The sequence below is a fragment of the Lepisosteus platostomus genome, chromosome 15, assembly GCF_059453375.1.
Source record: "Lepisosteus platostomus isolate fLepPlt1 chromosome 15, fLepPlt1.hap1, whole genome shotgun sequence".
Lineage (NCBI taxonomy): Eukaryota > Metazoa > Chordata > Actinopteri > Semionotiformes > Lepisosteidae > Lepisosteus > Lepisosteus platostomus.
In genome coordinates this window covers 1377744-1397919 of record NC_142625.1, presented here as the reverse complement: position 1 = coordinate 1397919, position 20176 = coordinate 1377744, and the positions used below count along the sequence as shown (strand labels likewise).

The 20176-nt window shown below is 52.7% G+C and overlaps 4 non-coding genes across 4 annotated transcripts; all 4 read right to left on the bottom strand.

The window, feature by feature from the left end:
- Positions 1–2272: 2272 nt before the first annotated feature.
- Positions 2273–2458, bottom strand: LOC148647566 (U2 spliceosomal RNA). Its single transcript, XR_015926955.1, has one exon. It is a non-coding gene; the product is annotated as a U2 spliceosomal RNA (small nuclear RNA).
- Positions 2459–8915: 6457 nt separating this feature from the next.
- LOC148647565 (U2 spliceosomal RNA) lies at positions 8916–9114 on the bottom strand. Its single transcript, XR_015927117.1, has one exon. It is a non-coding gene; the product is annotated as a U2 spliceosomal RNA (small nuclear RNA).
- Positions 9115–12069: 2955 nt separating this feature from the next.
- On the bottom strand, positions 12070–12262 carry LOC148647564 (U2 spliceosomal RNA). The gene has a single exon (XR_015927053.1). It is a non-coding gene; the product is annotated as a U2 spliceosomal RNA (small nuclear RNA).
- A 5971-nt stretch (positions 12263–18233) lies between these two features.
- LOC148647563 (U2 spliceosomal RNA) lies at positions 18234–18424 on the bottom strand. The gene has a single exon (XR_015926868.1). It is a non-coding gene; the product is annotated as a U2 spliceosomal RNA (small nuclear RNA).
- Between the last annotated feature and the right edge of the window lie 1752 nt (positions 18425–20176).

Sequence of the window (20176 nt, the reverse complement as noted above, 5' to 3'; positions counted from 1 at the left end):
CTCGGCCGTCCTCTTCTTCTTCTCCTGCGTCTCCTGTTGACGCCTTTCCGCCCTCTGCCTCTTTGACCTCCTCTTCTTCCCTGCGCCCTGCAGGATTACCATCCCCTCCTCCTCTGTTGGCGTCGGTGCCGGTGTCGCAGTTCTTCCCCCGCCCTTCAGGGGGCGCCCCTTCTTCACCACCTCCGCCCAGGTTCCGGCCCCTCCGTCTGCTCCTCCTGATGTTCCCGGATGTTCACCGTCCCCTCCCTGCGCCGTCTCCAGTTGCTCCACGTCGGAGCCCCACGACGTTCCTGGTCGCTCTCCGTCCTCTTCTCCCTGGTGCACCTCTCTCCCCTGTCTTCCTCCCTTCTTCTCCCCCTTACCAGGGGGTCTGCTACCCTTCGGCCGGCCTTCCCCCTCACTAGCCTCGTCTTCCTGCGCCATCCATTCTCTGACCACCTCCTCCATGCTCTCCTCCTCGGTGGCCGCCTTCTCCGCGGCCGTCTTCTTCGTAGCCGCCTCCTCCGTGGCCGCGCCCCTCTTTTTGCACTGCCGGAACAGGTGGCCTCTATCCCCGCACAAGGAGCACTCTTTCACCTTGCACTCTCGGGTTTGGTGTCCCTGACAGCCGCACTTGCCGCACTTCTCCGCCGTACATGCCCCCTCTCGGTGCCCGAAAGTCCGGCACCTCCTGCAAAAATCAGGCTGGTCCCAATAAAACATGTACCCCCTACCTCCTCCGATGGCGAATGTGCCTGGTGGGTGGCTGTATCCGTCCTTTGATGTTTTATCCTGCCGCAACTCCACCAGATACCGACGTTTTCCCGTCCACACAGTACGTGTGTCCTTGAGCCCCAAGGGACCCGCCTTCACATCCACGTACCTGCTTAGGAAGGTACTCACGTCGGCGTCTTTCACAAACGGATCAAACATGTGCAAAACCACCCACCTCTTGCTGTCGCTCTGCAGTCCCCCACACTCATACTCCGGAAATCCGCCGTTCTTAATAATCTCGATGCATTTCCCTACCGTTCTCTTGTGGATATCGGCGCTGATGAAGGTGGTGTCCATGAATTTCTGTGGCTGGTTCCCCTGCACACACAAGATCTCTGCCGCCTTCAGCCCCAAAGCTCCAAACAGGACGTCATCCTCAAACTTCTCCCTTCCAGGTGGTGCCGTCTCCGGCTTCCAGCGGAAGCGGAGAGTCCACTTAATGCTGGGGTCCTTCCCAGCCCTCCTCGCCTCTCCAGGCCCTGCAGCCATGGTTGGGCAGCCTTTCGGCCACCAAAACAGCCACGGAATGCAAAGCCGGGTGAAAAATCAAAAATCCGACGTCCAAAGGCAAAATCGTAGTCCAAAAGCAATCCGGGTCCAAAATCCAGGCAATCCAAAACGTGTCTCCGCAAAACGCTGTCCTCTTGTTCCTCTCTCCCTCGACCTCTGACCTTAGCCAAAAGGCCGAGAAGCGATGCCCACAAAGGCGCGGACCGACGCGCGGGCGTTCCGCTGGCGCACAGTGGCGCAGGCCGACTCCTCTGGAGCCCGGGACCCGCGCAGCTGCCGGCCTCCCTGCAGCCAGAGGCCTGCCGCGGGACTCTGCTCCCCCACTCTCTTGCCTGCCCGCCTGCCTTCCTGCCAGTCCCGGGCGGGGGCCCTGCTCTTTGATCTTCTGTCAACGGCCCGACAACGACCGCAGCCGCAGGGGGCGCCAGCCGCCCGGCCTCCTTAGCTTAGGCCCCTCCCACCGGCAGCAGCTGCGCCCAACCGGCTGCAAGCGAAAGCCGAGCGCCAGCACCTGCGGGCAGAGGCAAGGGGCAGCTCTCTCTCGGGAGGGAGGGAGGGACGGGGACGCGCGCGCACACACGCCTGCCTGCCTGCCTGCCTGCCGAAAAAAAAGAAAGAAAAGGTGGATATACTAAGTTTTTTGGAGGGAAAACGCCCAGCTGTCGAAAGGGGCCCGCCTGCAGGGACGGGGACGGACACACACGCAAGCAAGCAAGCAAGCAAGCCACGCCTGCCTCCCTGGGAAAAGGCTGAAAAACCTAAGTTTTTTGGAGGGAAAACGCACGGGAGCCGAAAAGGGGGCCGGCCTGCTTGCCCAGAGAGTCGAGACGCGGGAAAGCGCACAGAGGGAGCACGGGAACCGAGAGGGCGAGAGAGAGACAGAACACAGAGACACACAGATGGGGGACGAGGGACGAGACCCGAGAAGAAGGAGCTCCAGTCCACTTCGCTCGCTCGCTCGCTCGCTCGCTAGCTAGCTAGCTACGTCTGTCTTTTCACCGCTGAGAGAAGGTGGTGCACCGCTCCCGGAGGCGCTGCAATACCGGGCCGATGCGTGGAGAGGACGGAGCAAGCTCCTGATCCAGCTCCCTGTTCCAAAAATCCGTTTAATATGTGGTCCCCCGATGGGGGACGTATCAGATATTAAACTGATAAGAACAGATTTTTTTTTTTTTTTTTTATTATCAAAAAATAACAACAAACAAGTTTACAGGAACTTCGTCAATCACCAAAATCAAACATATAGACACACAAATAACTCAAACAAAACACTGCATAAACCAATCAAAACATGGGATTACAATAAACAAGACCATCAATTGTTAGATATTAGCCAATACTTTCCACTTTTCTTTAACAGCGTGGAAACTCAACTTCCTTTTATCATTGGCCACCATACATCTGACATCCCACAAAACCTTGTTCCACACCCCTCCCACATCACATGTCACTCCCTTCTTCACCAACAAATTTCTTGCAGCCCACAGTTCTATTTTCACAAAACTAATTAAAAACCATAACAAAAAACTCATTTCTTTCGTTCTCCCCCCCCTCCTTACACCAAACATTATTGTTGCAAGATTTATTGTAAAGGCACTATCTATAGCTTCCAAAACAATTTTACTCTTTTCCCACACTTTTTGCGCAAAATTACACAACCAAAATACATGTTCGATACTTTCCTCGCCACAACATCCAGTTCGAGGGCACCCGACTTGTTTAGTCAACTTATGTTTATATAATACAGATCTTACTGGAAGTCTCTTCCATAACGTTAACCAATTGAGGTCTAGACAGTCCAAACGCAGACCCTTGGGCTGCACTCTTCTCCAGAACTCATTTGCGACGCCCCCCACAACCCTGGCTTCTCCTCTTTCTGTTATAGCGCAATACAGTGCCCTGTGATCCAGCAGCTCCGACTCTTCCACCGACTCCAGATGTTTCCTTGTCCAGGACACTGCATGCCTGTAATGCCAGGGCAGATCTTCACCGTGAGGGACGTCGTTCTTCCAGTTGGTGAGTCTGCGCATGCTGTTTGATAACCAAAATCTTACAAAGTACTGATGATCATGAGACACAGGCTGTTTCAAAGCTTTACACAAACCAGACACAAATAAACAGTTTAGCTTGATCGGCATGTTCGGTACTGACCTACCCCCCTTTTCTATGGATCTATACATATCTACACGTTTTACATATTCATATTTTTTATTCCACAAAAAACTAAACACTTCTCTGACCAGATACCTGTTATACCTAGCCGGCATAGGATACACATTTGCTAAAAACGTGAGGGCAGGTAACACGTCTGTTTTAAATATGATTACCTTTTCGATGAAAGAAAGCCTTCTGTCGCCCCATCGGAGTAGTCTTTTCCTGACCACCTCCAATGCCTCTTGCCAGCTGTTATGAATCGTACTCAGGTCATTAAAAGAAACCCCCAAAACTTTCAAAGGACCTCTGCAGTAATTCAGGTCGCAGAGACTCCCCTTTTCATCCCTCCAACACCCAAAATATTTAACTTTGCTTTTTTGTCTATTTAACTTTGCTCCAGATATCCGGGCGAAGCTGTCGAAAATCCCCAGAGCCTCCTGCAAACTTTCCTTCGATTCTACCATCAAAGTGATATCGTCAGCATACAAAGTCATCTTCACCCTCCCCCCACCACTCCCAGGCAGCATTATTCCTTCTACACGTGGGCTCGCGTTAACCATCCTAACAAAGGGCTCCAAATAGAGTACAAACAATAGAGGCGATAAAGGACAACCTTGTCTCACGCCCACCTTCTGTTCTACCAATTTCCCAAGATACCCATTCACCACCACTCTACTCCCTACGTGCTTATACAGAGTCTTTAGCCACCTAATAAAAAGTGAACCAAAACCCATCCTCTCCATCACGGCCCACAAAAACTTATGTGACACTCTATCAAAGGCCTTCTCCAAATCAAGGCTCACCAGTGCAAGGGGGATATTCCTCTGCTCGGACCACGCTATTATGTCCCTAACCAACTGCAATGACCAGGTAATTTTCCTTCCCTGGACCCCACACGTCTGATCTTTCCCAATCACTTTGTCCAACACCCCTTTCATCCTATTAACTAACACCTTTGCGAACAGTTTATAGTCTGAGCAAAGCATAGTTAAAGGCCTCCAATTCGCTAACTCTGTCGGTTGGCCTTTTTTATACAGCAGAGTCAAAACCCCCTCCCGCATCGATCTTCCCAAAACGTCCTTGCAAAAAACCTCCTTCATTACCTCAAGCAAGATCGGCCCCAATATACCCCAGAAGGTCCTGTAAAATTCTGCTGGCAAACCATCAATTCCAGGCACCTTCCCATTTTTTGAGCCAGCTAAGGCCACCCTGAGCTCTTCTAATGTAAACGGCCTTTCTAAGAGGGCCCTACTCTCCTCTGGCAGCTTTGAGACAATACAATCCAGGGAGGCGTAATCTGTCTCCCTTCCCATCTCCTTTTCAGAAAAGAGATTCTGATAATAACCAAACACTGCCTCCAACATGCCTTCTTTATCTGCTACTACTGTGCTCGCATCCACTTGTATCCCGTCCAGCCTTCTTTTAACCTGTTGCTTTCTCACCTGTCTAAAAAGATAAGAAACACAGGTCCCTTGCTGCAGGGATGAGTCAACTCGGGCCTTAAAAATAAAATTCTTTGCCCTCTCCTCGTGATATGCCCTTAATTTCCTTTTTGAGGCTGCCACCTCAGCCATGTCCACTTGCACTCCTTCGTTAAGGAGAGCGTAGAGCTTATTCAGCTCTTCCTGGAGCAGCCTCCCCTCTCTCCTCACCTTTTTCTGACGCTCACGACAATATGACCTCGTTTCTTTTTTGATTTTCTTTTTGATCTGCTCCCACCATTCCACAGTGGGAACATGCTGTCGCCTTTCTTCCCGCCACCTGTTCAAATACAAACTCATACAATCCACATACTCTCTCTCTTCCAACACCTCAACATTCATTCTCCATACACCCTTCCCATACATTCCTCTTGCCAGGCTCAAATCCACTTCTACAATATCGTGATCTGAAAGCCAGGCCGGATGAGTGTTCACTCCACCAACTGCCACCTCCCTGGATACAAAAACATAATCAAGGCGCTTCGCTACACCCGCTGTGTTTCTCCAGGTAGGTACCACCCCTTTTGCTCGGAAACGCACTGCACTATCAACTAAATTAAAGCGCGTCAATAGTGTGCGCAGCTGCTTTGCCCCTGCCTCTTCCTTATTAAAGAGGTCAACATTAAAATCTCCACCAATAACCAGGAACCTATTCGTGGCACACAAAGGGAACAGTTCTTTAAAAAAATCTGCCCTCATTGACCCTACAGCAGGAGCATAGACACACACTATTCTAAAGTTACACTCACCAATGCACAAATCAACACTTAAAACTCTTCCCGGTACCACTGCAACACTCCCTTCGACTAAAACATCCCGATTTCCAATCAACACACCCACACCCGATGAGTGAACCCCACCCACACTCCACCTAGAATCACCTCTATCCCACTCACGCGCAAAACCAACCACATCATTATCATTTTTCAAATGAACCTCCTGCAAAAGACAGACATCGAAATTAAAAATCCTCAAAGACTGAAAGACTGCTGTCCTTTTCACTTTGTCCCTCAGCCCCCTGGTGTTTAACGTGAGGACTTTTATGGTCATGAATAATTATTTTACATTTTCTCTTCCCATTTATCTATAATGGCCATCACCGCTATGTAAGCGTCCCGCACTTCCGATTCTTGATGACCACTCACAGTCAATCTTGTGATTCTCCTAGCCGCTCCTTCGTTCTCGAGTTTCACTCCCGGAAATCTTCTGAGTACGTTTTTGATTCCACCCGCCTTGTTCGGGAACCTCACATTCCCGTTCTGCCATTCACACTTCTTTAAAAAACCTGATGAGGCATCCAACTTTTTCACATACCTTCCTTCCTTTCTGTACACCCCTGAAGCAAAGGCTTCCTTTGCCTTCCCAGCACTGTTCCTCCACTGCTTTACTAAATCCGAGAAAAGGCACTTTTTTGAACCTATCTCTGAGTGGGTTCTTCCATATATTTGAATGCGCCTCACTTCTTTACCAAGGTACTCACACTTGTACTTAATCCCTTTCTTCTGCAGATCCTGTTCTTCAAACCCAGCTGGCCAATGAACATCTCTATTCTTTTCGTTCCATTTACATAGGTCGATGAAATCTCTGGGGAGGTCCGAATCGAGCCAAAGGCCCTCCTCACTCCTCAGCTTCTGCTCAGCCTGGACACCCCCACCTCCGGTAAGTACCTGGTTACCCTCATCCGTTTCAGGTATGCAAGAAGCTCCTGATAATACTGAGCAATCTCCGGACTGGGACAGAACAAGTCCCTCATCATGGACTTCACCCTCTCCAGGTGTGTAAACTGCCACCAGGACCTCTGAGACAGGTGTATCACTCAGTGACAAATCCTCAGTACCTCTATCTGCCTTTTTGGCCACTAGAGCATCTGAGCCTTGTGCCTTCCTCTTTATGGATCTTTTTGACACCGACGGCCCTTCTCCCTCCTCTTCCTCCATCCTCTCTCCCCAACTCCCTTCCTGGACACTTTGCACCTCCTGCCCCACTTCCATCGCAGCTGCTTTCAAAAAGTCTAGTCCTGGCGTCTCTGAAACCTCTGAAAAGCTGTCCTTTTCAGAAAAACTTCCATCTGTGGGCTCACTTTGCATATGCAAATTGAGCTCCGCCCCTTCTTCTGCCCCTCTCACCACTTCTCCGGTTTCCTCTTCTTCTACCGTTAAGAAGCTTCCATCTTTTGAAAACCTTCGGTTTCCCTTTTTTCCAGGCTCCCTATTGTCAGCCTCCCCACCTTCATCCACCTCTCTTCGTCTCTCCTCTTCATTTGCAGCACCTGGTCTTTCACCTGCAACTCCACTAACGACTTCTGAAAAAGTCCTTTTCCGTAAAGCACAGTCTTTAAATATATGCCCTGCACCTCCGCACAGATTACACCTCCTCTCTTCCTTGCATTCTGAAGATAGGTGACCAACCCCCTCACATCTTCTGCAGATTCGCTCCCTGCAATCCACCACATGATGTCCCTCCTTCCTACATCTCCTGCAAACCGAGGGCTGTCCGTAATAGAACAAGTACCCCCTGTTGGAGCCTATCTCAAATGATGCAGGCGGGTGCAAAAGACCGTCCGGTGCTGACCCATTCGCTCTGAAACGCACCCTGTAACGCCACTTCCCTGTCCAATAGTTTTTCCTGTCTATTATCTTCACCCCTATGCCCTGAATATCCACGAAGCGCTTCAAAAAACAGACTATGTTTTCTTCAGGCATATAGGGGTTAAACATTGCCACTGTCAAGGTTCTTAACTCCCTGGCAAACAAGGGCTCCACATAGTAGTCCACGAAAGGTTTTTCCTCTTTCCTTCTGTTCACCACTGCCCAAACGCCCCTGACAAGATTCTCTGAGTTGAGCGAAAGGTCAAAACACCTCTTACCCGGGAAGTCTTGTAGGCAGAACACGTCCTCAGGCTCCAGGTGCAGGGCATCTCTGATCACCTCGTCCTCGAAACTGTCCCTTGAAGTGAACTCCGTCTTCTCCCCGTTGTCTCGTAACACAAAACGCACAGCATGTCGCACTCTTCCTTCCCTTGAAAAGGCTCCTCCCTCCATCGTCAAAAATGGCCGGAAAAAAACCGCCACGCAAAAAAAGGCTTCGAGTCTCCCCGAAACAAGCGATCCGTCTCTCCCTTTCTCCTGGCTAAGATGCAAGCTGCGGTCAGGCCACACACTTGATCTTAGCCAAAAGGCCGAGAAGCGATGCCCACAAAGGCGCGGACCGACGCGCGGGCGTTCCGCTGGCGCACAGTGGCGCAGGCCGACTCCTCTGGAGCCCGGGACCCGCGCAGCTGCCGGCCTCCCTGCAGCCAGAGGCCTGCCGCGGGACTCTGCTCCCCCACTCTCTTGCCTGCCCGCCTGCCTTCCTGCCAGTCCCGGGCGGGGGCCCTGCTCTTTGATCTTCTGTCAACGGCCCGACAACGACCGCAGCCGCAGGGGGCGCCAGCCGCCCGGCCTCCTTAGCTTAGGCCCCTCCCACCGGCAGCAGCTGCGCCCAACCGGCTGCAAGCGAAAGCCGAGCGCCAGCACCTGCGGGCAGAGGCAAGGGGCAGCTCTCTCTCGGGAGGGAGGGAGGGACGGGGACGCGCGCGCACACACGCCTGCCTGCCTGCCTGCCTGCCGAAAAAAAAGAAAGAAAAGGTGGATATACTAAGTTTTTTGGAGGGAAAACGCCCAGCTGTCGAAAGGGGCCCGCCTGCAGGGACGGGGACGGACACACACGCAAGCAAGCAAGCAAGCAAGCCACGCCTGCCTCCCTGGGAAAAGGCTGAAAAACCTAAGTTTTTTGGAGGGAAAACGCACGGGAGCCGAAAAGGGGGCCGGCCTGCTTGCCCAGAGAGTCGAGACGCGGGAAAGCGCACAGAGGGAGCACGGGAACCGAGAGGGCGAGAGAGAGACAGAACACAGAGACACACAGATGGGGGACGAGGGACGAGACCCGAGAAGAAGGAGCTCCAGTCCACTTCGCTCGCTCGCTCGCTCGCTCGCTCGCTAGCTAGCTAGCTACGTCTGTCTTTTCACCGCTGAGAGAAGGTGGTGCACCGCTCCCGGAGGCGCTGCAATACCGGGCCGATGCGTGGAGAGGACGGAGCAAGCTCCTGATCCAGCTCCCTGTTCCAAAAATCCGTTTAATATGTGGTCCCCCGATGGGGGACGTATCAGATATTAAACTGATAAGAACAGATTTTTTTTTTTTTTTTTTTTTTTTTTTTTTTATTACAAAATACAAAATACAACAAGCCAAAACTCCATGAATCCGAAAACCCAAAAACTCAAAACCTAAAACCCAACTCACAAAATGTCCCAAACTTACACAAACCGTCTATTATCATAACCCCACCCTTTATGCAAAATCAACCAACCACCCCTCTTAACGAGCACTTTAACATAATCCTTTCCTTTTCACAGCACAAACCCATCCCCCTTAAACCCTTCAACTAATTTCCACCAACAAAACCAAACGATCCCCAAACCAAACCCCAAAACCATCAAACCCAATAATCCCGAACTGCATACAACCTTCATTGTCATAGACCCACCCCACATGTAAATAAACACAAGACCAATCCCCCTTTTCAAAAACCAAACAAAAACATTACACAAATAAAACTTTCCATCCATTTTACCAACTCAAAACCAGCTCAACACTATAACCCCTTTCCTATCACCGCTCACTCAGCCTTTCTTCTCTCAACAAATTCAAAATTATCACTTTTTCCGATCTAATGCCTTGTCAAAATCATCCCTTATCAAATGACACTCTTCTTTCGTTCTCCCCCTTATCCTATACCTACAAGGCAGCTTCCCGTCTGACGCAAACTCTATATTGCAACCTTTATACCTAACCTTCAGTGCTTCTATTGCAGCCCAACATTTTGTTCGATTATCCAAAAACCACTGCTTCCAAACTGGATGTACATCAAAACATACATACTCAAAACTAGCAACCACTTCCGACTCTGAAAGACTCCCCCCTTGTGTGTCCTTTGCCACCTGCACACTTGCTTGTCTCTCGGTCCCCCCTATGTCCGGCACCAAAGCAGATTCCAATCTTACTTGTTCTACTACAGAAACTCGCCCCACATCCCCAGCAACCTCATTCGTCCTTTCAGCATCCTTACTCACAGCCTCACATTCCACCAAACTCTCAACCTCATTCACCATACTATCGCCCCTCCCTACATCACACTCCACATCTATTTTAAATGCCAACCCATCCACCTCATCCACCCTATTTTCCCCATCCACTCCTAAATCCCCCTCAGACACCTTAACACCCTCTACTTCAACCTCTGCCCTCTCCTTCTCTCTACCCACACGTATCTCTTCCTGCACCTGTAATACCTGCCTTTCCTCCCCTTCAAACTCATGTCCTTCTCCACCCCCTTCCTTCCCCACACAGTTTTTATATATATGCCCTAATCCCCCACACGAAAAACATTTCACCCCCTTCTTGCATTCTTTCACTGTATGTCCTTGAACAAAACAACGCCCACAAAACACTGTTGTACATTGTGCAGCAAAGTGTCCCAACCTTCCACATCTTCTACAGACAGGTGGCTGTCCCGGGTAGGACAGACAACCCATCCCTGTCCCAATCTCAAATAACGGTGGAGGGTGTATCACCCCCTCTTCCACTTCTTCTCCAAAGCGCAATCTCGCCCAAAAAACCCTTTTCCCCGTCCAGACTCCTTTGGGATCCACCTCTCTATGTCCTTTCCCTTGCACAAACATAAAGCCTTGTAAATAACCCACAATTTCCTCCTCTGAAATAAACGGATCCGAAACGTGTACAGTCATCTTCTTCAGATCCCCTGCAAACATTGGGTCCACGATGAAGAGGCTCAACGGAGCCTCCTCTCTCTTCTCCTGAATCTTCCGCATCAACTCAAAACACAGTTCGCTAGAAACCAAAGTTAACACAAAAAAACCACGTTCACAAAAATCTTGTAAACATAAAATGTCCCGCATACATATGCCCAAAACCTCTTCCAAAATTAAAGTCATGAACTTATCTCGAGTCCAGCTTTCAGGTCCATCTCGTCTCCGCAACATGAAACGAAATGAATTTTTCCGTCGCTCCTTCCTCGCCCAAATGTATCCTGCCAACAACTCCATGGTTCCGAACCTCCGCCCACACTTCCAGGTCCGCAGAAACACCACCGTCTTCTTCCTTGTCCGCCGCACAGCAAATCCTCGTCTCGCCTTCCACAATCCTCCTGGCACCAATCCACGATCACCGCACCTTCCCGTCACTGCATTCCTCCCCACGCCTTCCCGACCCCCTGGACTAAGATCTGAGAGAACTGCGGACAAGCCACTTGAACCCTGATCTTAGCCAAAAGGCCGAGAAGCGATGCCCACAAAGGCGCGGACCGACGCGCGGGCGTTCCGCTGGCGCACAGTGGCGCAGGCCGACTCCTCTGGAGCCCGGGACCCGCGCAGCTGCCGGCCTCCCTGCAGCCAGAGGCCTGCCGCGGGACTCTGCTCCCCCACTCTCTTGCCTGCCCGCCTGCCTTCCTGCCAGTCCCGGGCGGGGGCCCTGCTCTTTGATCTTCTGTCAACGGCCCGACAACGACCGCAGCCGCAGGGGGCGCCAGCCGCCCGGCCTCCTTAGCTTAGGCCCCTCCCACCGGCAGCAGCTGCGCCCAACCGGCTGCAAGCGAAAGCCGAGCGCCAGCACCTGCGGGCAGAGGCAAGGGGCAGCTCTCTCTCGGGAGGGAGGGAGGGACGGGGACGCGCGCGCACACACGCCTGCCTGCCTGCCTGCCTGCCGAAAAAAAAGAAAGAAAAGGTGGATATACTAAGTTTTTTGGAGGGAAAACGCCCAGCTGTCGAAAGGGGCCCGCCTGCAGGGACGGGGACGGACACACACGCAAGCAAGCAAGCAAGCAAGCCACGCCTGCCTCCCTGGGAAAAGGCTGAAAAACCTAAGTTTTTTGGAGGGAAAACGCACGGGAGCCGAAAAGGGGGCCGGCCTGCTTGCCCAGAGAGTCGAGACGCGGGAAAGCGCACAGAGGGAGCACGGGAACCGAGAGGGCGAGAGAGAGACAGAACACAGAGACACACAGATGGGGGACGAGGGACGAGACCCGAGAAGAAGGAGCTCCAGTCCACTTCGCTCGCTCGCTCGCTCGCTCGCTCGCTAGCTAGCTAGCTACGTCTGTCTTTTCACCGCTGAGAGAAGGTGGTGCACCGCTCCCGGAGGCGCTGCAATACCGGGCCGATGCGTGGAGAGGACGGAGCAAGCTCCTGATCCAGCTCCCTGTTCCAAAAATCCGTTTAATATGTGGTCCCCCGATGGGGGACGTATCAGATATTAAACTGATAAGAACAGATTTTTTTTTTATGTTTTATTAGAAATCAGTACAAAACAGTGCTTTTAAAAGTTTAAACTACCCACCACCTTTAACACCACGTGATCAAGTCCTTCCATCTCTCCCGAGCGGCAGCGAAGCCCCATCGGAAGACGTCCCATCTGATTCTCCGTGCCACGTCCTTTCTGACTCGTCTCAGGATTCCTGGGACCGATCTCTCCACGCCATGCTTGACCAACGTTGCCCTCGCTTCCCAAATGTACAGCTTGGTCAAGCTGATCAGGAGCCATAAAAGAAAAGCTGCGTTCCACTTCCGGGAACCGGCCACGCCCTTCATTACCACGTTTAGCGTCAAGAGGGACCCCAGGCCTACCTGTGCGTAGTGGTGCTGGCTGGACCTCCACACCCTCTGCACGAACCCGCACTCCCAAAAGACATGATTGACTGTTTCTTCCCCTGTGCAGCCGTGCCTCGGGCACTGGCTCTGTTTTGACAATCCATGCGAGTGCATGACGGCCCTGACCGCCATTCGACCCCACACACCAAGCCAGTTTAGATCTTTGAGCCTGTTATCCAGGCCCTTTGGTTGGGCCTGCTGCCAGATGTCCTTGGGCACACCCAGGAGCGCTGGCCTATCTGTTGTCATGATTGTCCGATACATCAGTCTGTGGCTCAGCACTATCTCTCTGTCCCGTACCTCTGGGTGTGCCCTCAGCCACTGCACTGCGTGGCGGTAGTGCAGTGGGAGTCGCTCCGCCTTCGGGGTCACGTTCGTCCAGGCGGCCAGGTGTCGCATATTCGCCGCCAGCCAGAGGCTCACGAACCGGCCGCACAGGTGGGGCGGGTTGCCGTGCAGGATGACGCACAGGTTGGCGACGAAGATGCAGTCCAGCTTCACTGGGAAGTCCGGGATCCCTCTGCCTCCTTCCTCTACGGGTCTGCACATATCCGTTCGGCGGATGCGTTCATATGAGCGGCCCCAGACGAATGCGAAGATTGTCCTCACCAGCTCTCTTCTCTTTCTCACAGGTAGGGGGTACACTACCGCCAGGTGAAGTAACAAGGGCAGGATCTCCACCTTCAGCACCAGCGCCTTCCCTATCCACGTCAGGGATCGATGCTGCCAAAGGCCCAGCTTCTGCTTGGTCTTCCGGAACCTGGCCTCCCAGTTCAGTCCTGAGGGGTCCGAGGTGTGAAATAGGACCCCCAGGATTTTCACCGGGTCTGTTGTCTGCTTCAGTCCCCCGATGATCTCCGGTGCGTATGACCAGGTTCCAAAAAGCTTCACCAGGCTCTTGGCGCGATTCAGTTGGGCGCCGGTGCCTCTGGAGTAGGCCTCCACGATGTCCAACACTCTCCCCAGACTCCTGTCAGAGCTGAGGAAGAGTGTCACGTCGTCCGCGTAGGCCGCGATTTTTGCTTCCTGCCCTCCTCCACCTGGCACTTTGATTCCTACCACACCGGGATCCTTCCGTAACTGGTCCAGTAGGAGTTCCAAGAAGATGACGTACAGCAGGGGTGAGAGTGGACAGCCCTGTCGCACACCACACTTTACCGAAATCCTCCTCCCTACTGCTCCGTTGACGCTTACCCGGGATGTAGCACCATTGTAAAGTACCTCTATCCACCTGACGAAATCGTCAGGCAGTCCTTTCTTTCTCAGGAGCGCCCACAGGATCCCGTGGTGGACCCGGTCGAACGCCTTTGCCTGGTCTAAACTCACCAGCATGAGCGGCAGGCCTCTGTCCTCAACCCAGGCGATGGTGTCCCGGATCAGCTGCAGGGTCCAGCTGATCTTCCGGCCTGCCACGCCACATGTCTGGTCTGCTCCGACCAGCGCCGGCATTACCGTTCTCAGGCGGCCGCCCAGCACCCTGGCCAAGATCTTATAGTCTGTGCACAGGAGCTGGATCGGCCTCCAGTTTCCCAGGTCCGCCTTGTCTCCTCCCTTGAAGATCAGAGAAACGACGCCGGTCTTCATCGAGAGGCCCAGTTCATTGCTGTCCAGGGCCTCATTGAAAACCTTCACCAGAAAAGGCTCCAGTTGGTCCCAGAAGGTACAGTAGAATTCCGCTGGTAGGCCATCGACACCGGGGACGGTGCCCTTCTTCAATCCAAGCAATGCTGTTTTTATTTCCGCCCCCGTCACGGGCCCGACCAGCGAGGCAGAGTCGTCCACCACCTTCTCCACACCTTCCAGGAGCCTCTCCTTGATGCTGGCGTCGATCTCCTTCTCCTGAAACAAGGCTGCATAGAACCCTGTGGCACACTCCAACATCCCGGGTAAGTCCGTGGCTGCAGTCCCATCCTCGCGCCGTATGCTCTCGAAACAGCTGCGCTCCTGCTGTCTTTTCACGGCGCTGAAGAACTGGGGTGAGCATTGTTCTTCTCCCTCTCTCCAAACTCCCCTCAGTCTGAAAAGATAGTTTTTTGCTCTCTGCAGCCACGTGTCTCTTAGCAGGCTCCTGATGTTTGCGATCTTCTCGCCACTGTAAGCACCCCCCTGGTTCAGCTGCTCGTACAGTGCTTCTAGCTCTTCTTGGAGCTGGGTGCACTGGCGTTCCTCCAGACTCCGCCGGATCCAGCAGTATCGCCTGGTGACCGTTGCGAGAGTCTGCTTGCACGATTCCCACCAGTGCACCGCAGAGCTAAAGAGCTCCCTTCTCTTCACGAGGTCTTTCAGCACTGTTCCGATCTTCCTTCGGTATCTCTCCTCTCGTAAGACTTGTTTATTCAGCTTCCAGTATCCAGCCTGGAAGCGCGGGTCCTCAACACCGAAGGAGACCGCGAGCAGCCGATGGTCCGAGAACCAGGTAGGGGTCACTTGCCTGCTTAGCGTTGTCCACTTCACAGTAGAGAGGATGTAGTCGAGACGTCTAAAACTCCCTCTTCCGTTGTCCCAAGTGTGGTGTGCAACGTTTTGGAACCCGTCTTGAAGTCTGTAATCCTTAATCAAGGACCTCAACAGATGAACTCCCTGGCCGTGCGAGTCTCCTAGGTCGATGTTGAAGTCGCCGCCCACAATCAGCTCTCTGTTGGTATACAGCACGGGCTCCAGGTCTTTCAAAAAGGAGCCCTGCTGCCTTCTGTCTGCTGGGGCGTACACGTTGACTACCCTAATCTTCACACCCTTCCAGGTTCCGTCCACCACCAGCAGACGTCCAGGAATCACCGAGCTGACTGTTTGGGCGGCGAACCCTGGCGAGCCGCACAGGATGCCCACACCAGAGGAGTTCACCCCTCCGACGCTCCACCACGAGGGACCCCTCCTCCACTCCCTCCGAAGGGCCCTCACGTCGTTGAGGTCCTTGAGGTGGACTTCCTGCAAAAAAATCAAGTCCAAGTTCCTTCTAGACAGGTAAGAAAAAACCGCCACTCTTTTGTCCTGCTTTCTCAGACCCCTTACGTTAGCCGTTGCTACCGTAAGGGTCATGGCGGTTCTCGAGGGGGGCTGTCACTCTCCATTCCTTCCAGGCGGCTGAAATCGGGGGAACTCGCCGTCCCTGCTGTACTCACCGAACTCTCATCCCCGGTGTCCATAAACTGGACATCCTGCGGGCTGTCCATGAGCCCTTGCTCCGGAGTAGGTGTTGCCGGCTGGCAGGTGATTAAGGGGCTGCCTTCCTCGTTCATGTCTTGTGCCACCGAAAAGACGCTCCGTGTTACCACTTCTCCCTGCCCTGGTGGGAGAGAGTCCGAGGAGCTTTCGGCTTCTGAATCACTCAGGCCCGACAAGCATCCCTCTTCCTCATCCATCCCTTCCGAGTCTGCCAGATCTCCTGGGTCTTCTTCCTGGCCTTCCTCCTCAGCCGTCCTCTTCTTCTTCTCTTGTGTCTCCTGCTGGCGCTTTTCCGCCCTCTGTCTCTTCGACCTCCTCTTCTTCCCCGCGCCCTGCAGGGTCACCATCCCCTCCTCCTCGGCTGGTGCTGGAGCTGGCGCTGCAGTTCTCCCCCCCCCCTTCAGGGGGCGCCCTCGTCTTACCACCTCCACCCAAGTTCCGGCCCCTCCGTCTGCTCCCCGCGATGTTCCCGCCTGTTCGCCATCTGATCCCTGCTGGTCGACATCCGATCCCCACGATGTTCCGGGTCGCTCGCCGTCCTCTTCTACCGGGCGCTCCTCCTTCTCTTGTTCCTTCTCCGGTTGTCTTCCCCCCTTCTTCGGTCCCTTACGGGCCCCGCTACCCGCCGGCTGGTTTTCCCCCTCGCTCTTTTCGTCTTCCTGCTGCATCCACTCCTTTACTGCCCTGTCTATTTCCTTGCCCCTCTTCTCACACTGCCGGAATAGGTGCCCCGATTCCCCACACAGGGAGCACTCCTTTACCGGGCAACTTCGTGTGTCATGCCCCGATCGGTTGCACTTTCTGCACTTTTCTGCGTCGCACGCCCCCTCTCGGTGCCCGAAGGCCCGGCACTTTCTACAAAATTCCGGCTGATCCCAGTAGTATAAGTACCCCCTACCTCCTCCAATTGAGAAAGTGGCTGGTGGGTGGGTAAGTCCGTCCGGTGTTCCGTTGTCCCCCCGCCGTAACTCCACCAGGTACCGACGCTTCCCTGTCCACACAGTACGCGTGTCGCTGAGCACTGATGGTCCCACCAACACCTCCGCGTATCTGCGTAGGAAAGTCGTCACGTCGGCGTCTGAAACGAACGGGTCGAACATATGTAAGACCACCCACCTCTTGCTGTCGCACTGTAATCCGCCGCATTCATAATCCCGCAATCCGCCGTCCTTGATGAGCTTTGTGCACTTCCCCACCACTCTCTTGTGGATATCCGCGCTCATAAACGTGGCATCAATAAACTTCTGTGGCCGGTTCCCTTGCACACACTTAATTTCCGGTACCTTCAGCCCCAAAGCTCCGAACAGAATCTCGTCTTCAAATTGCTCCCTTCCAGGTGGCACCGTCTCCGGCTTCCAATGGAAGCGGACAGTCCACTTAACGCTGGGGTCCATCCCAGCCCTCCTCGCCTCTCCAGGCTCCGCAGCCATGGTTGAAGCAGCCTTTCGGCTGCAAACAGCCCCCACGAGAGCCTGGTGCAAAAACAAAGGTACCGACGTCCAAGGGTCCAAAAAACGTTGTCCAAAAGGCAGTCCGGGTTCCAGTTCCAAAAAGGCAATCCAAAGGCGTGTCCTCTCGGGTGTTGTCCTCTCGCTCGTTTCTCCCTCGACCTCTGACCTTAGCCAAAAGGCCGAGAAGCGATGCCCACAAAGGCGCGGACCGACGCGCGGGCGTTCCGCTGGCGCACAGTGGCGCAGGCCGACTCCTCTGGAGCCCGGGACCCGCGCAGCTGCCGGCCTCCCTGCAGCCAGAGGCCTGCCGCGGGACTCTGCTCCCCCACTCTCTTGCCTGCCCGCCTGCCTTCCTGCCAGTCCCGGGCGGGGGCCCTGCTCTTTGATCTTCTGTCAACGGCCCGACAACGACCGCAGCCGCAGGGGGCGCCAGCCGCCCGGCCTCCTTAGCTTAGGCCCCTCCCACCGGCAGCAGCTGCGCCCAACCGGCTGCAAGCGAAAGCCGAGCGCCAGCACCTGCGGGCAGAGGCAAGGGGCAGCTCTCTCTCGGGAGGGAGGGAGGGACGGGGACGCGCGCGCACACACGCCTGCCTGCCTGCCTGCCTGCCGAAAAAAAAGAAAGAAAAGGTGGATATACTAAGTTTTTTGGAGGGAAAACGCCCAGCTGTCGAAAGGGGCCCGCCTGCAGGGACGGGGACGGACACACACGCAAGCAAGCAAGCAAGCAAGCCACGCCTGCCTCCCTGGGAAAAGGCTGAAAAACCTAAGTTTTTTGGAGGGAAAACGCACGGGAGCCGAAAAGGGGGCCGGCCTGCTTGCCCAGAGAGTCGAGACGCGGGAAAGCGCACAGAGGGAGCACGGGAACCGAGAGGGCGAGAGAGAGACAGAACACAGAGACACACAGATGGGGGACGAGGGACGAGACCCGAGAAGAAGGAGCTCCAGTCCACTTCGCTCGCTCGCTCGCTCGCTCGCTCGCTCGCTAGCTAGCTAGCTACGTCTGTCTTTTCACCGCTGAGAGAAGGTGGTGCACCGCTCCCGGAGGCGCTGCAATACCGGGCCGATGCGTGGAGAGGACGGAGCAAGCTCCTGATCCAGCTCCCTGTTCCAAAAATCCGTTTAATATGTGGTCCCCCGATGGGGGACGTATCAGATATTAAACTGATAAGAACAGATTTTTTTTTGTTTTTTATTATGAAAATACAAAACTGACTCATAATTCAGGCCATACCATTCACAAATCCACAATCAAGACGTGTTTAACTCAGGAAAACACAGAAATAGTCCCTTCCATTTGTCTTTCGCCGCATGGAATTTCCATCTCAGTATGTCTCTTTTCATTCTTCTTTTGAGTTCATGACGTACTCCCCAAATGATTTCTCTATCTCTTCTTTTCACATCCCCTTTAACCTGGGCACATCTTGCATTCCAAATAAAATGCTTTATCACACTTATAACCATCCACAAAACCCAATCTGTTGTCATCTTCTTTTCCGTTCCCTTCCAGGCATTCATTATTTTCTCATAAGACAACACAAAATTAGAAAAAATGCTTAATAACATACATTTACACTCCCCCCACACTCGTCTAGCCACCATACACTCCCAAAACACATGTCTTATCGTTTCGAGCTTCCCACAGTTTACATATGGACAATACTTTGTCCTGGTTAACTTTCTTTTGTACATTACCTCCCTCACTGGGAGGCGATTCCAGACCCCCAACCAGTTAAGGTCTTTGTACTGTCCCTCCAAACCTTGTGGTTGAACCCTCACCCAGTGCTCCCTTTTTTTCCCCACTACTGCACTGTCAGATCTTGTATTTATTTTCTTATACAGTGCTTTGTGCTGTAAACACTCCGGCATCTCTTTCCCTTCTGGGTGTTGTTTAAGCCATGTTCTGGCATGTTCATAATGCCAAGGTAAATCTTCTGCTTTTGGGGTTAAATTTGACACAGCTCTCAAATGTGGCATGACCCAATTAAACCAAAGTATTACAAAATATTGACTCTTGTGTGCAAACTCAAAATGCAATGCTTTGCATAAACTCGTCACAAAGAAAACATCCAATTTAAGGGGGATGTTAGGTACATCTCTCCCTCCCTCTTCCACTGGCCTATACATGTCAACCCTTTTAATATATTCATATTTATTGTTCCAAATAAAGTTAAAAACCATTCTAACCAGCTCTTTTCTGAATGTCGGAGGCAACGGAAAAACATATGCTAAAAAAATCAGGTTCGAAAGAATGTCCGTCTTAACAACTACAATCTTACTCATATGAGACAAATGTATACTTTTCCACAGACCTAATTTCCTTTTTAAGAGTTTCAGTTTTATACTCCAATTCAAATGCGCCGATCCCTGTGTGTCAAAACTTACCCCTAATACCTTAATAGGTCCCGACTCTAATGTTAGCCCTCCTTGAGTTTCTGTCCTATGTTCCCAAATACCAAAATATTTTATTTTACTTTTCTTTATGTTGAGTTTTGAACCTGATGCTTGCCCAAAAAGATCACAGACCTCCAGTGCCCTCAGTACCCCTCTGTCTGAATCTAACAGCAAAACTAAATCGTCTGCGTAAGCAGCGACTTTGGCTTGTTGACCCCTGCTACCAGGAATTGTAATCCCTGTTATCTCCATATTTGACCGGATTGCTTCTAACAGAGGTTCTAAACACAGTACATATAACAGAGGTGACAGCGGACACCCCTGCCTGACTCCTTTCTCTAAAGCAATCAACTCCCCTATAAATCCATTGATATTGACTCGGGTTCCAACATTTGTGTACAATTGTCTTAGCCATCCAATAAACTTCCCTCCAAACCCAAACCGTTCTAAAACCTGCCACAAAAAGTTGTGATCTACCCGATCAAACGCTTTTTCTTGATCCAGACTTAGTAAAATAAGCGGTAGGTGTCTCTTTTCCACCCAGCTTATAGTGTCTCTAATCAAGAACAAATTC